An 18,311-nucleotide genomic window follows, 5' to 3' on the forward strand; every position below is an offset into this window, starting at 1 on the left:
GAAATAGTTCACAGATGGAGTTCTAGGATAAATACTGGGGTACAGCTGAACTATTCGGTAAAGCTAAAATCACTTCTATATGGCGACGACCTTACGTTGCATTTTTTCAAGTAAAGGTGATTTACAAACAGAAATTAAGTAATATTTGTAAAGAATACAACATGAAAATATTTCTGGTAAAACTAAGCCAATGGTATTTTGTATAAAATACTCAGTGAAAAATAAGTAGTAGTTAACGAAAAACAACTGAACAAGTAAAATATTTCACCTATCTTCTACGTAGAACGTAGCATGAATACGAAGATGAGGTACAAATTATGCGGAATTGATTTGGAAGTATCTGGGGAACAATTAATGGGATTTTAATGCATAAAACTCAGAAAGAAAGAGACAAATTTTATAAAACGATCCTATTCTATGGAACAGTATCGTGGGTACTGTAGAAAAGACAAGAAAACCAATACAGAGAATAGAAATGACATTGCTTAGAGTGTTGAAGGGGTGTAAAAGAACAGACTAAAAAACGAAGATATCCGAAAGCAGTTAAAAATTTGAAGTTTGGACAAAAAAAAAAGACTCTGGATGGAAACAAAAAGAAAAGGGGTGAACATCTACAAAGATTGGATACAGAGAGGCAACCACGTCAGATAACGAACTTTAAATCAAAAAGGAGAACAGAGCCTGGCAGATCGAGAAGAAGATGGGAATAAAAAAAAAAAAAGTTCAAATGTGTGTGAAATCTTATGAGACTTAACTGCTAAGGTCATCAGTCCCCAAAGCTTACACACTACATAACCTAAATTATCCTAAGTACAAACACACACACCCATGCCCGATGGAGGACTCGAACCACCGCCAGGACCAGCCGCACAGTCCATGACTGCAGCGCCTTAGACCGCTCGACTAATCCAGATGGGAATCATAACAGGCAACAATTCGTCCAATACCGAAACAACAGAAGAAGAAGAAGTTGTTCAGTATTTCTTTCCAGTCATTATTTCCTCTTTGTCATCGAGGACAGGAAAGAGAAGCTGACAGTGGTTAAATGGAGTCACATATTATTACTGTCTCTGTTGAACGTTACTGCCGACGGCTAATCGTAGAATGGTGGCAGAAACCCAGCTAAGCAAGTAACATCCCTGGTGTGAATTTTAGCATATTGTGTGTCGGATCGCAGCTTTTGAAACGAACCGACGAGTGTTTTGAATGAAGGCTAAAGAGGATGTAAACTTATCTACATGGCGCCTCGCGCTCGCTATAAATAGACTCGGTGCTTGTACACTGACCGAATATCAGCTGACCTTGCAAGGCGTGTTATTCTAACTGTCTTCTGATACGCGCCACGCGGCACGGAGTCGCTGAAACGTCTCGACAGAGATAAGCCGAGGACGCAGCCTATTCATCGTCACCGTCTCCTACTGCAGCCGTACGATATCACATTTTAACGTCATTCGCAACCTATATGCAATACAAACCTTGAAGGATGGTTTCTCTGTCAGTTCCAGTTTTCGCTTTCGTCTAAGTTTTTCGGAAGTGTGATGGGCCTGAAGGAAACAAAACAGTTATTGAGATTAGTACGTGGAAACTCACTGCTCTACATCTACATCCATACTCAGCAAGCTGCCTGACGGTGTGTGGCGGAGGGTACCTTGAGTACCTCTATCGGTTCTCCCTTCTATTCCAGTCTCGTATTGTTCGTGGAAAGAAAGATTGTCGATATGCCTCTGTGTGAGCTCTAATATCTCTGGTTTTATCCTCATGGGCTCTTCGTGAGATATACGTAGGAGGGAGCAATATACTGCTTGACTCCTCTGTGAAGGTATGTTCTCGAAACTTCAACAAAAGCCCGTACCGAGCTGCTGAGCGTCTCTCTTGCAGAGTCTTCCACTGGAGTTGATCTGTCATCTCCGTAACGCTTTCGCGATTACTAAATTATCCTGTAACGAAGCGCGCTGCTTTTCGTTGGATAGTCTCTATCTCTTCTATCAACCCTATCTGGTACGGATCCCACACCGGTGAGCAGTATTCAAGCAGTGGGCGAACAAGTGTGCTGTAACCTACTTTCTTTGTTTTCGGACTGCATTTCCTTATGATTCTTCCAATGAATCTCAATCTGGTATCTGCTTTACCGACGATTGATTTTATATGGTCATCCTATTTTAAGTCCCTTCTAATGCCTACTCCCAGATAATTTTTGGAATTAACTGCTTCAAGTTGCTGACTTGCCATATTGTAGCTAAATGATACAGTATCTTTCTTTCTATGTATTCGCAGCACATTACACTTGTCTACGTTGAGATTCAATTGCCATTCCCTGCACCATACGTCAATTCGTTGCAGATCCTCCTGCGTTTCAGTACCATTTTCCATTGTTACAACCTCTCGATATACTACAGCATCATCCGCAAAAAGCCTCAGTGAACTTCCGATGTTATCCACAAGGTCATTAATATATAATGTGAATAGCAACGGTCTTACGACACTCCCCTGCTGCACACCTGAAATCACTCTTACTTCGGAAGACATCTCTCATTGAGAATGACGTGCTGCGTTCTGTTATCTAGGAACTCTTCAATCCAATCACACAATTGGTCTGATAGTCCATATACTCTTACTCTGTTCATTAAACGACTGTGGGGAACTGTATCGAACGCCTTGCGGAAGTCAAGAAACACGGCGTCTACCTGGGAACCGGTGTCTATGGTCCTCTGAGTCTCGTGGACGAATAGCGCGAGCTGGGTTTCACACGATCGTCTTTTTCGAAACCCATGCTTATTCCTACAGAGTAGATTTCTAGTCTCCAGAAAAGTCATTATACTCGAACACAATACGTGTTCTAAATTTTACAACTGATCGACGTTAGAGATATAGGTCTATAGTTCTGCACATCTGTAGAACGTCCCATCTCGAAAACGGGGATGACCTGTGCCCTTTTCCAATCATTTGGAACGCTACGCTCTTCTAGAGACCTACGGTACACCGCTGCATGAAGGGGGGCTAGTTCCTTCGCGTACTCTGTGAAAAATCGAACTGGTATCCCATCAAGTCCAGCGGCCGTCCCTCTTTTGAGCGATTTTCATTGCTTTTCTATCCCTCTGTCATTTATTTCGATATCTACCATTTCGTCATCTGTGCGACAATCTAGAGAAGGAACTACAGTGCAGTCTTCCTCTGTGAAACAGCTTTGGAAAAAGACATCTAGTATTTCGGCCTTTAGTCTGTCATCCTCTGTTTCAGTACCATTTTGGTCACAGAGTGTCTGGACATTTTGTTTTGATCCACCTACCGCTTTGACATAAGACCAAAATTTCTTAGGATTTTCGGCCTAGTCAGTACATAGAACTTTACTTTCGAATTCATTGAACGCCTCTCGCATAGCCCTCCTTACACTACATCAATTCGCTTCGCGTAATTTTTGTTTCTCTGCAAGGCTTTGGCTATGTTTATGTATCACATTTTTTGGTACTAATTAAGCATTCCATTCTAACGGGTCTTTGCATTAAGATTTTACATACGTTACTGGACTGCTTCCAAAAAAACACTCACGTAGCAACTAGTACAGTTCTGGCATTTGGATTATAATCATGGAAAATCTGCCATCTTGGTGGAAACCGCTGGCAGGATACTTTTTTTTTTTCACAATGTATACCAGACAAAAATATGAAGGCAAGGAAAGCCCCATAGCTCAAATGAATAAAACTTTACAGGAGAGCTTCTGTAAAGTTTGGAAGGTAGGAGACGAGTTACTGGCAGAAGTAAAGCTGTGAGTACCGGGCGTGAGTCGTGCTTCGGTAGCTCAGTTGGTAGAGCACTTGTCCGCGAAAGGCAAAGGTCCCGAGTTCGAGTCTCGGTCGGGCACACAGTTTTAATCTGCCAGGAAGTTTCATATCAGCGCACACTCCGCTGCAGAGTGAAAATCTCATTCTGGAAACATCCCCAAGGCTGTGGTTAAGCCATGTCTCCGCTATATCCTTTCTTACAGGAGTGCTAGTTCTGCAAGGTTCGCAGGAGAGCTTCTGTAAAGTTTGGAAGGTAGGAGGCGAGGTACTGGTAGAAGTAAAGCTGTGAGGACGGGGTGTGAGTCGTGCTTCGGTAGCTCAGTTGGTAGAGCACTTGCCCGCGAAAGGCAAAGGTCCCGAGTTCGAGTCTCGGTCGGGCACACAGTTTTAATCTGCCAGGAAGTTTCATATCAGCGCACACTCCGCTGCAGAGTGAAAATCTCATTCTGGAAACATCCCCCAGGCTGTGGCTAAGCCATGTCTCCGCAATATCCTTTCTTTCAGGAGTGCTAGTTCTGCAAGGTTCGCAGGAGAGCTTCTGTAAAGTTTGGAAGGTAGGAGACGAGGTACTGGCAGAAGTAAAGCTGTGAGTACCGGGCGTGAGTCGTGCTTCGGTAGCTCAGTTGGTAGAGCACTTGCCCGCGAAAGGCAAAGGTCCCGAGTTCGAGTCTCGGTCGGGCACACAGTTTTAATCTGCCAGGAAGTTTCAAACGATTACCATTTCAGAAGAAAATGGGTTCAAATGGGTCTGAGCACTATGGGACTTAACATCTTAGGTCATCAGTCCCCTAGAACTTAGAACTAATTAAACCTAACTAACCTAAGGACATCACACACATCCATGCCCGAGGCAGGATTCGAACCTGCGACCGTAGCAGTCGCGCAGTTCCGGACTGAGCGCCTAGAACCGCGAGACCACCGCGGCCGGCCCATTTCAGAAGAAATGGATGATTTGTTCAAGGGGATAGAACTTCACAAATTGAGCATCAATGTCATGGTGGTCCACCTTTGGCTCTTATTAAAGCAGTTTTTCTGCTTGATATTGATTGACAGAATTGTTGGATGTCCTGAGGGATATCAGGTCAAAGTCTGTGCAATTGTCGGGTTAGGTCTTAAAGTCCCGATCTAGTTGCAGGACCGTGCTCATAATACTCCAAGCTTTCTCAGGTGGGGAGATATCCGGCGACCTAGTTGGCCCATGCAGGATTTGGTAAGCATGAAGACAAGTAGCAGAAACTCTCGCCGTGTGCGGGTGGGCATTATCTTGCTGAAATGCAAGCCCAGGATGGCATTCCAGGAAGGGCAACATAACGGGACGTACAATATAGTCGGCGTACCAGCAAGGATTACAACCAAAGGGGTCCTGCTATGAAATAAAATGCTACCCCAGACTATCACTCAGGTTGTCGTGGCCAAAGGCGGGTGATAGGTTGGTATCCAGCCACTGTCCGGAGCATCTCCAAGATCGTCTCCCTCCTGGAATCTCATTGACTGGAGTAGAACTGTCTTCAGGGATGAGTCCCGCTTCTAACTTATCCCCGATGATCAGCAAGGACACATGTGAAGATGCTCTGGGCAGCGTAGGGATACGAAACAGACTGTCGCCCACCATATGGCCCGACAACCAGGAGTAGTAGTCTGGGCAGCCATTTCTTTTCGTTGCAGGACCATTTTGGTTGTTAGCCACGGCATTCTTACAGCACAGCTGTGCTTCAACGATATTCTGCAACTCGTTTTGGGAAGCCATCCTGGGCTTACATTTCAGCAAGTTAATGTCCGTCCACAGAGGGCGAGAGTTTTTACTGGTTGTCTTCGTGCTTGCCAAACCGTACCTTGGCCAGCAAGGTCGCCGTATCGCTCCCAATTGAGAACGTTTGGAGCATTATGGGCAGCGCATGCCAAGCAGCTCGGGATTTCGACTATTTAACGCGCCAATTTGACAGAATTTTGCGCAATGTTCCTCAGAAGGATATCTAACAATTCTATCAATCAATGTCTGACTGCATAAAGGTCCAGCGGGTGGTGGATCAAAGGGTTATTGACCTTCTCAATCTGCGAAACTCTATCTCTTGAATAAATCATCCAATTTTCCTGAAACTGTAATCATTTCTTTGTCTGTATATGTATATCACATCTACCGATTTCCGTCCAATTCGGATGATTCCTTCGTGGTTTGTGTTTTTTTGTATTAGCATGTACTAGTCCTGGAAGAAAAATGAGCAGGACGTTTAATGGGTTAAATTTTGTATTGGGATTCGTTTTCGCTAGAGATTGTAATTTTCGACTAATTAAAAAAAAAGTACAAAGGTAAATTTCAAACGTCCACCCCACCCCACTCCCACACTCAGCCCCAGACGCATCTCCATCTCCATACTCAGTCCGCACGTATCAGGATTTCTCGTCTGTTGTTCATGGCACTCCGCACTTACCATTATACAAAAATTTGCGACTACGGGAATTATTTGCCATATTTGATCTTTCTTGGACTTCATTGACTGGCCTTACTCGGCTTAGTCGAGCACTTACAAATTGTGAAACTGAAGTTTGTGTACAGCACAAAATAAATAATCACATCCTTGTATTGGTCAGGGCTTTCGACTACGAAACTACTGTGTCTGTAACGGTTTACTTCGAATCGAATTGTCAACGTAATTAGTATTAGCGTAATATTAAGAGAGTCGTTTTTCTTTCATTACCTTCAAGAGCACGTTTAAATTAATAATGTTGCCCGCATCTCGTGGTCATGCGCTAGCGTTCTCGCTTCCCACGCCCGGGTTCCCGGGTTCGATTCCCGGCGGGGTCAGGGATTTTCTCTGCCTCGTGATGGCTGGGTGTTGTGTGATGTCCTTAGGTTAGTTAGGTTTAAGTAGTTCTAAGTTCTAGGGGACTGATGACCATAGATGTTAAGTCCCATAGTGCTCAGAGCCATTTGAACCATTTATAATGTTAACGAAATAGCCGACTATGCTGTCGTCGTAAGAGGCCAATCAACAGAGACCAAAGAAGGTCGAATACTGCGAATAGTTCGTGTAGTTAGTAACTTTTGTCCAGTGGGAGAGAGTGCCACGGACAATATGCTAGAGATATTGAGTGTTGATGGGTAAGTGTGGGGATGAAGGTGCGTTTGATAGTTACTTTTGTACGTTTCTCTTGAATAACTCGGAAACGGTGGTCTCCAGCGAAAACGTATCACAGTACGAAATTTAACTACATGAAATTTCCTACAAAACGTCCTGTTAATTTTATCTGTGGGGCTAATAGTTTGCGCGTAGCGAACTAGAGAATATGAAATCTCGAGCGTGGTTGATTAGGGCCAGAGATAACACTGCAGGTTACATAAAACGCTGTCGATAGAGGCAGTTGAATCACCGTGTATATACGGAGCACAGACGAATAGAGAAACATTCTAACGACGACACACTGATATAAGCGACTTTGACAAAGGGCAATTTCCTCCCCGGCGCTTGGGAACCAGCATCTCGGAAACGGCGAAGCTGGGCGGCTGTTCCCACGCTGCTGTCGTGAGCGTCTATGGAAAGTGGTCGAGGTACGGTGAAAGCAGAGTAGGCGATAAGGTGTTGAACACCCACACCCCGTCACAGAACATAGAGGTCTGAGGCTTGCCCGCTCTGTAAAGCGAAATAGGCGACTACCTGTGGCAAATGTGGCGACGGAGTACAAGTGTTTTGGAGCATGCCCTTCAGCGAACATTGTTGAACATGGGGCTCAGCAGCGGACGACCCCTATGAGCTCCCATAGTGACCCAACGACATCATCAGTTACGATTGTAGTGGGTACGAAATCATTTCGACAGGGACGCGGATCAGTGGATATCTATCGTCTGGTCGAATGAATCATGTTTCTCATATGGTAAAGTACGGATAAGCGAGTGGTTACCCAAAATATGCGGCGCCCCACGAAAGCAGGCTGTTGGGGTGAGAGGCACTATTGTGCTATTGGGGACATTCACATATGGGAGCTGTAGTTGTAATCGAAGGCACCGTGACAGCTGTGGACTACATGTCATATATTATATATCATGTGTTCTTCTTACATCCCTTCAGTCATGAAGTCTACCCCGACGATGCTGGCACTTTCATTAGGATAACCGTCCGTGTCGGAAGGCGTGAGACATATTATAGTGGTTTGATGACAATATAGGGAACTCACGCTGATGTGTTAAGGGATGCTACGGGACGCCAGCCCCCGCGCCTCTTTACCACCGGCCCGTTGCTTACAGAAATTGTGCGACCTGTGTGTTAAACATCTGGTGCCGCTTACTTCCGGAAATCTACCAAGTTTACGGCCGGCCGGAGTGGCCGAGCGGTTCTAGGCGCTACAGTCTGGAACCGCGCGACCGCTACGGTCGCAGGTTCGAATCCTGCCTCGGGCATGGATGTGTGTGATGTCCTTAGGTTAGTTAGGTTTAATTAGTTCTAAGTTCTAGGGGACTGATGACCTCAGAAGTTAAGTCCCATAGTGCTCAGAGCCATTTGAACCATTTGAACCAAGTTTACACTGAACCGCCAAAGAAACTGGTATAGACATGCATATTACAGTATGTAAACAGGCAGAAGACAGCGCTGCGGCCTGCAACGCCTATATAAGACAACAAGTGTCTCGCGCAGTTGTTAGATCGGTTACTGCTGTTACAATGGCAGGTTATCAAGATTTAAATGAGTTTGAACGTGGTGTTATGGTTGGCGCAAGAGCGATGGGACGGAGCACCTCCGATGTAGCGATGAAGTGGAGATTTTTCCGTACAACCGTTTCACGAGTGTACCGTGAATATCAGAAATCCGTAAAACATCAAATTTCCGATTGCTGCGGCCGGAAAAAGATCCTGCAAGAAGGGAACCAACGACGTCTGAAGAGAATCGTTCAGCGTCACAGAAGTACAGCCCTTCAGCAAACTGGGGTGCAGATTTCAATGCTGGGCCATCAACAAGTGTCAGCGCTCGAACCATTCAACGAAACATCATGGATGTAGGGTTTCGGAGACGAAGGCCTTCTCGTGTACCCTTGATGACTACACGACACAAAGCTTTACGCCTCGCCTGGGCCCGTCACACCGACATTGGACTGTTGATAACGGGAAACATGTTGCCTAGTCGGAGGAGTCTCGTTTCAAATTGTATCGAGCGGATGGACGTGTACGGGTACGCAGACAACCTCATGATTCCATGGACCCTGCTTGCCAGCACGGGACTGTTCAACCTGGGTGGAGACTCTGTAATGGTGTGAGGCGTGTGCAGTTGGAGTGATATGGGACCCACGATACGTTTAGATACGATTCTGACAGGTGACACGTACAAGAGCATCCTGTCTGATCATCTGCATCCGTTCACGTCAATTGGGCGCTCTGATGGACTTGGGAAATTCCACCAGGACAATGCGACAACCCACACGTCCAGAACCGCTACAGTGTGGCTCCAAGAAAACTCTTCTGAGTCTAAAAACTTCCGCTGGCTACCAAATTCCCCAGACATGAATATTATTCAGCATATCTGGGATGCCTTGCAACGTGCTGTTTAGAAGTCATCTCTACCCTCTCGTACTCTGTCGTATTTACGGACAGCTGCGCAGGATTCATGGTGTCAGTCCCCTTCAGCACTACTTCAGACATTAGTCGAGTCCATGCCGCGTAATGCTGCGGCACTTCTGCGTGGTCGCGTGGGCCCTACACGATTTTAGGCAGGTGTACCAGTTTATTTGGCTCTTTGGTGTGTGTTCACGATTATCAGTGTACAAACTGTTTTGCTCTCTATTGGCGCTCCACGGTTTTTTCTTATCTCGCCTAATGATAATTTCTGTTATGGTGTTATATTTCTTGTTGCCTAGTAACAAATATTTTATTTTGAAACACGTTTTCTCTGCAAAATGAAATCAGGACTTTTTCCCGCTTTGCTGTGCATAGCTGATCGTATCATCTAAACAAGTACTTTACGTCCTACAGATTCATTCCTTAACTGGCTCATCCTGTCGTAACATTGTAGAACACTGTGCAAGAAAACAGTGAAATTTCCAAGTTCTGTTACCTGCACAATCACACTAATTTCAAATGAATTGTCCGATTTTTGCAAGCACCGGCCATGCTCAGATCTGCGAGACAAACATTGAGTTCGCAAGGGGTGCACGTTTTAATGTTTTTGGCGGCTTCTCCTGGGAGTGGCATGATGCCAGGCTCTAAAAAATGTAGCACTCGATCCAGAGAAGATAATTTATTAACAATTTTCTGCAAAGTTCTTACGAATTTCTTTTTGAGAAGTGAAGTTGAAAAAATGGAAGCAAAAGAAAAAAAATACCAAAGAATCATCAATATCTGAAATCTAGACAATTTTCAATTAAGGCCTGAAAGGCTCGCGTTGCTTCGAACTTCTGTCAAAATAATTTCAGGAAAACACAGTTTGAAAATTCCGCCGTTACTAGAACACATAGAAAATTTTCAGTTAACACATGTTCCAAAAAAAAATTATATCAATAGTCAACACAGTTAAGACATGTAAGCCACTCAAATCGATCAGTGGGCAGCCATAAAATATAGTCCTTACGTAAATCGGAAATACTGAAACTCTTTAGATAAAATACAAATCACTTTGGCTTATAGCGTAAAAGAATGTAGAAATAGAACTTAAATAGCAACACCCACAAGGCTTCCACTATAGCAACAAGCAGTTACATTAGTCTCTAGTACCAAATTAAAGCCGGCCGCTGGTGGCCGGGCGGTTCTGTCGCTACAGTCTGGAACCGCGCGACCGCTACGGTCGCAGGTTCGAATCCTGCCTCGGGCATGGATGTGTGTGTTGTCCTTAGGTTAGTTAGGTTTAAGTAGTTCTAAGTTCTAGGGGACTTATGACCTCAGCAGTTGAGTCCCACAGTGCTCAGAGCCATTTGAACCATTTTTGAACCAAATTAAAGGCGACACAAATATCGGTAAATTAAATACCGGGGTCAACCCCACTAAACAAGAATGACTGTGCCTTGAACAGACAGAAAACTGCAGCAATTTTGGCTAGCCACCAGTGAAGAATAAACGTAACTCAAACCTAAAAGACATAATAATCTCACAATACAGCAAATAGCTCTGAATACTGGTACAGTCTACACAATACTGTCCTCATCATGTTAGTCCATCGGGCGCCAATGACTTTTATTCAATAATTCCACTTTATCTGCGCATTTTGTAGCCAAACAAAGCGGGTTAAGTTCCATAGCCGTCATCCACATCAGAGTGTCGTACTTCCCGGTCGTGTAAGATGCAAGTATAGCACCACACACTCGCTCGAAACAATATTCAATTCCAGCAACTGTTAACAACGTGGCCATCCTCCAGATGTCGGTGATAAACGACTGAGGGCATACTCAATAAGTCGTCTCGGTAGAAATGGCATATGCCACTCGGCGGGTATCAAAGGAAGCTATTGTTTCGCTGCAGAGGCAAACAGGTAAAATCACGCTTTCGACACATATCGAAGAGCCACGCGGTTCACATCATTTCCCGTCAGATCGTCGAAGTTAAACAATGTCGGGCGTGCCAGGTACTTGGATGGGCAACCATCTGGGTACGCTACGTGTTGCTAGCAGGTCTCCCTTTGCCTTTCCGGCAAAGGGCAGGATGGGTGGTGATACAAAATTCCTGATTACCAGACATCGAGCCAATGTTCTGGATTAAATTCCAAAGCCTCTCCGCAGCGTCTTATGGAATGAGCACACGTCGCACTGTTGATGGTGATGCGGCCATTGGGTGGGGACGTCCAACTCGTCAGCCTCCTTGGTGCTACTTGAGAGGGATGGGCACTGGGCTTCACCCTCTCCCTCCTCTCATCAACATCCGAGACAACCGTGATGCTACACTACACACACACACACACCCATTACAGTCATCTACACGTATCAGATACATTTATCACACAATCCTCACACTCTGCGAAAGAAAGGTACGAGTGTGTGTGAAGGACAAGCAGCTCAACCTGCCTTGGGGAGTCTCCTAGCCAAATATGCCATACGACTTTACTTTTAGCACTGTACGATCGGACAGATTGAAACCTTCCGGTCGAATAAATAAAAGAAATAATGATTGAACTTAATGCGTTTAGAGGATAACTTTCCCGTCTAGAATAAAATAATGTAACTTAATTTCCGTCTAATGAAAGAAAGAAAGAGAACTGAAGTTTTTGTGCCTTGCAGCTTTCCTGCCTGAACTTGCTTTTGACAACGTATCTGATCTGATAGTCTTTAGTGTACGCCTTGTGCCTTTATTGGTAACAATATTAATGTGACTGATCAAAAGAAGATTATTTCGATGTGGACACATAAGCTTACGCCCTGGCCCTTAGTATTGCTTGTCTGTGCAGTGAACCTGAAAACATACATATATATTTTCCTTACCTTTTATTTTACTGGGTCGCCTCTGGATAACGTCATCTGACTGCATGTCTGAATGTACTCACTCTGACCTATTGTTGATAATTATTTGGCTTGGCATTCATTTAGTAGGATTGAAAATAGGTGAGCTAAAATTGTACTTATTATTCATTTTCTTTTTTGATTGAAGTTACTGGTGCAGAATTCAATGTCATTATTAAATAAAAAATTGAGAAAACTCAACAAAAGTTAAATCTTGTGGTTACTGGGTTTAGCGAAAAATAATACGATATTGACTGAGATAAACTGATCTGGCTGGCTCTAAGCACTATGGGACTTAACATCTGAGGTCATCAGTCCCCTAGAACGTAGAACTACTTAAACCTAACTAACCTAAGAACATCACACACATCCATGCCCGAGGCAGGATTCGAACCTGCGACCTTAGCAGTCGCACGGTTCCGGACTGCGCGCCTAGAACCGCGAGACCACCGCGGCCAGCAAACTGATCTATTCTGAAAATGATTGAATATAAATTTTTAACTCTTTATAATGATTCAATTGATAAAACTTTGGTTTGAGGATCCTTTACATAAGACAGATTAAAAATGTAACAACGAACTTACAATATGCAGTTAGCGCTTAAATACCTTTGATGTCTTCATGATGTCGATTTTTAATAATTCATGAATAATTACCCTTTTATATAATTATAGTATTCTTCAAATAATATGTAGCTGGTGGCGAACAGGCTCACCGCTCTGTCTCTACACACAACCTCACTGCAGAAAGGTTGACTCAGGAGTGCTCTATCGGCAATGCCGCGCGCTTCTCGCCGCGCTCCCTATGTATCACTGCGCGGGCTCTCCCGCCAACAAAGAGCTTGGTGCGGATACTTCACTGTCGCCATCGCTATACAAAGAATGTAAATAAATGTTAGAAAACATTTTTATTAACATTTTTCTTGCATACTATAATTGTAATTTACCTATTTCTTAGCTTATCAATATTTTTCCTGAGTTTGATTTATTTATGTTTTGGCCTGGTTGATTTTCTATTGACATATTTCATTGATATATTTCAAGGTTAACGTCATCAACGCCTAAATTCGACGACAACGCGCAATAATCTGTCACAGATGGCAGCTCGTAGCACTAGCAGTGGACGGTATATAAAGAGTGTCGGAGGACGCGGGGAACAGTGCAGTCGTTATCATAATGCGGAAACAAAGCGATTTATCTGACGTCCGAAAGGGCGTGATCATTGGCTTTCGGATCAAGGTTGGAAGCATTTTCGAAACGGTTAAGTTTGTAAATTGTTCGCGCGCCACCATGCCTTAAGTTTACCAAGCGTGGCAAAATGGTGCTATCCCAAACCGGCACCAAGGCAACTGTGGTGTACCATGGGCCATAGATGACTGGGCGGCGAATGTGAAGACCGCGGTTTCTGTAGTAAAAATCGCGGCAAAGTGGCAGTCGAGAATTTGGCGTGTGTACATCTAAGATGGGTTGTAAGTAGGCTGTTTAGGTTTTTATGTTGGTAACGCCATGTAGCGCTCTGTATGAAAATCACTTACTATGCTATGTGCAGTCTGTGGCTGGTTTGCATTGTTGTAATTTGCTATTGTAGTGTTGGGCAGTTGGCTGTTAACAGGGCGTCAGTGTTGCCAATTTAGCGACTTTGTCGCTAGAAATGGCGACTTTTGCCTTCGTCTTAGCGACAAAAAAAAACTTTTTAGCGACAAAAATTATTTAGCGACTTATCTGGCGACTTTTGGAGTACTGACGACTTTTGAAGTACAAATCGAAACTATTTTGGGCCAGTATTTTCATTAACATAACAAATACTTTCAATATAGAATGGGTACTACACTGACTTTGTTCTAGATTTACTAAGTTAGATTAAGTTCTTAGCAGATCATGTAGCATTGTTCAGCATTTATTAAACCTGAATGAGGGAATTGCCTACAGAGTAAGAAAACCTTGACTATAGAACAATTCATTATTCATTACCCACTAGCCTGTTACCGTCTATAGTGTATCGATCTATGATTCTTCAAGTTTTGAAATTCCTTTATTTTTCGAATTGCAAAAAACATAAGTAATATTAAGTATACTAAAACACATTTCCGTCCAGCAACCTCCAATTTTTCGAAATGTTAACTCGCAGTCAAATTATTACCACATGCACAGTGGTAACGCAAGAACAATTTGGTGGGGGTATCTCAGACATTATTACGTTTTATACAATGAACAATAGGACTGATATCGAGTTACCGAGTGAGTAGATTCATGACCTCTTGTTCGCCTGAGTTTTAATGTATTTTCAGTGATTATAAATTGGAGAAACTTATGTTGACGTGGCTTACATAATGGATTTACCGCAGAAGAAAAAGCAGTATGCTCAAAAATATCGGGATGCGTGGGAAGCAGAACCTGAATTCAGTGGGTGGATGGAACCAGTCGTTGGAGACTTATCCAAGGCAAGCTGTCAAGTATGTGCAACAGAGTTTTATGATAAATTGTGTGATATTAGAAAGCATTCGAAAACTATTACGCATAAACAAAAAATTGATTAAAAAAAACACAAACCACCTTACCTCGGAAAATTGTTCCGAAAACTAAAGTTAGGATAGCAAGCAGAGCGGAAGGCGCCGTTTATTTATTGCTGAACATTGTTCTATTTTAGCTGTAGATCATTTAGGGATACTGTGCAAGAAGGTGTTTTCCGGTGATGAGGGCGCTAAAAACATGCAATTACATCGTACAAAGTACACTAACATTATAACTGAAGTTTTGGCTCCATATTTTACACAATCATTGGTTGAAGAAATAGGTAACCAAAAATACAGTGTACTAATAGATGAATCCACATATGTATTAATATCTAAAATGCTAGGTATCGTTATACGGTACTATAGTGTAAACAACCAAACCATTAGATCAGCATTTCTCAAACTCGCTGTAGTAGAAACTGCAGATGCAAGGAAACTGGCTGCTGTTCTTGTGAATTCTTTGAAAGATCTCAAACTTCCAATTGCTAATATGGTAGGAATTGGCACAGATAATGCTTCTGCAATGGCTGGAATAAACAATGGGCTTTTCGAACAACTCAAGAGAGAATATGGTTTGAAGCGTTTGGTATTGATCCGTTGCATTTGTCACCCTCTTCAGCTTGCAGTTTCGCACGCCTCAGTGAATACCATACCTAGAAACATTGAGTTTCTTGTACGGGAAATCTACAATTGGTTCTCCATTTGACGCAAAAGACAAGAGGAATATAAAAAGGTTTATGAGACAATAAATTGTGGAAAACAGCCACTAAAAGTTTTGAAGGTCTGTGCAACACGTTGGTTTTCAATTGAACCAGCAGTACGAAGAATTCTTGAGCAGTGGAAAGAACTAAAGCTACATTTTTCACTTGCAATGGTTCAAGACAATTGTTACACTGCCAATATTTTGTACAAGATGTATTGTGATGACTCAAATCATCTTTACATGTTTTACCTTAAAAGTGCTTTAAAAGACGTACAAATAGCAATAAAAGCATTTGAAGGAGAAGATAATGACCCCACTAAATTACTAGATACACTTATATTTCTCATGCAGTCACTCGGACAAAACATAGTTTTTCCAACTGTTGATTTGTTGACAACACCAGTTACAAGCGAAAGTATGTACGCAAATCCGAACCATGGCTTTATGTTTGACAGAAAGTCAAGTTTGTCTGAAGAAAATAAAGTTTATTTGAAGAAGAGACGCATTCAGTTTAGTCTGAAACTCATAAACGAAATTCAAAAAAGACTGTCAAGTAACGTTACGATCCTGAAAAGAATGTCAGTGCTCAATGTTGAAGAAACACTAAAAGTGAATAAACATAATGCTGTAGCGGATGTAGCCAAAAAATTGGGTTTTAGTTGCGATTTCATAGACAGTATGCTGCAAGAATGGCATAATATCAACTTCATTAGGTGGAATAACACTACTAACACCGTTCGATTTTGGAGTGAGGTTTTGCAGTATAAAAATGCCGCAGGGGAGAATCCTTTTTCTTTGATTTCACAGCTAGCAATGACTGTTCTATGCCTACCGCATTCAAATGCAGAAGTGGAAAGAATATTCAGTTCTATGAACATTATAAAAACTAAACAACGTAACAGATTATCGTTAAAGACAATTAATGCTTTGATCATATTGAGAGACCAGCTGAAGAAACAAAATAAAGATTGTGCATCTTTTGACATACCGTCGGACGTATTGGAGCTTATTGGAACGAACAAAAGTTACTGTTTTGCAACAAAACCAGTCGAACTGGAACATCATCTTCTGAGAGACGTTCAACCCTCTACATCAACTACAGTTCTGTCAGAGCAGGAAACAGAAGAGTTATTCGATCTTCTGAGTGACGACGATGAATAGCTCACATACCGGTGTGTATGTATTTTGTAACCTAATTTGAGTTCTTGCTTTCTTTTGCTACAAATATAGTTGTATATTTCTAGTATATTTGACTACTGTGATTGAAACAACAATTTATATGTTGCTTCAATTATGATAACATGTTTAATTAAACGTTAGCGTATTTTATATGTATGATGTTGCAAGCGATGGGTCATTTAATTAAGACAATATAGCAATTACGTATGAGACAATTTTTATTAATATTTTATTACACCCCCCCCCCCTCCCACCACTGGCTTATTGCACCATTCACAGCACGAAATTTTTTTTCAGTATACCCCTACTAAAATCAGTTTCAGCGACTTTCTAGCGACTTTTGATATTGAATCTAGCAACTCGGGTTTTTTAGAGTTGGCAACACTGCAGCGCGTAGCGTTGCGCAGTTGGAGGTGAGCCGCCAGCAGTGGTGGATGTGGGGAGAGAGATGGTGGAGTTTTGAGAGCGGATTATCTGGACGTGTGTCCATCAGAGACAGCAAATTTGTAAGACTGGATGTCATGAACTGATATATATATATATATATATATATATATATATATATATATATATATATATATATATATATATATATTACGACTTTTGACCACTATTAAGTAAATACTTTGTTTTTTCTCTATCAAAATCTTTCATTTGCCAACTATGCCTATCCGTAGTTAGTCCCTTCAGTAGTTTGAATCTTTTATTTAGCTGGACGTAGTGGTGCTCGCTGTATTGCAGTAGTTCGAGTAACGAAGATTTTTGTGAGGTAAGTGATTCATGAAAGGTATAGGTTATTGTTAGTCAGGGCTATTCTTTTGTAGGGATTTTTGAAAATCAGATAGCGTTGCGCTAAAAATATTGTGCGTCAGTTTAGTGTTGATCAGAATAAGTAAAGAGCGAAATGTCTAAGTACGTTCAGTTCTGCTCAGCTGTTTGAAAATCAAATAACGTAAGGGATTTACCAGCACAGTAATTCAATAATTTTTCGAAGGGAACGTTCCAGGGTGTGTGTCAGCCGTCTTGACAGCAGCAGAATCGTCCTAGTTTTGGCAATGGCCGACAGATGGCGGTACTTTAAAATGAGTCCGCTCAGTTTGGCGTCCAACCATGTGATGGCGAAACTCAACGGCCGACACTCTGGCTCATGGCGGGCTTTCTCCGAGCCGCTTTTAGCATAGAGCTAAAGTGAATGTATGATGTAGAAATAAATAAAAACTGATTCCATCTCATCATTACGGAAGGCACAATGAACCAACACAAGTGTGCACTGTCCTTGGGACCATCTCCAAATGGTTCAAAATGGCTCTGAGCACTATGGGACTCAACTGCTGTGGTCATCAGTCCCCTAGAACTTAGAACTACTTAAACCTAACTAACCTAAGGACATCACACACAGCCATGCCCTAGGCAGGATTCGAACCTGCGACCGTAGCAGTCGCACGGTTCCGGACTGCGCGCCTAGAACCGCGAGACCACCGCGGCCGGCCAGGACCATCTCCGCACCCTACATGCAGTTTGTATTTCCTCGACACAATGGCGTATACCAGCAGGACAATGCAACGTGTCACATTGCTCGCTTTGTACGTGCCTGATTAGAAGAGCACCAGGATCAGTTTACAGTACTCCTCTGGCGATCAGACTCCCCAGATTAAAACCCAGTCGAGAATCTGTGGCACCACTTCGACCTGGCTGACTGCGACATGGATCCTCAACTGAGAAACCTTGAGCA

The sequence above is a fragment of the Schistocerca nitens genome, chromosome 1, assembly GCF_023898315.1.
Source record: "Schistocerca nitens isolate TAMUIC-IGC-003100 chromosome 1, iqSchNite1.1, whole genome shotgun sequence".
Classification (NCBI taxonomy): Eukaryota; Metazoa; Arthropoda; class Insecta; order Orthoptera; family Acrididae; genus Schistocerca; species Schistocerca nitens.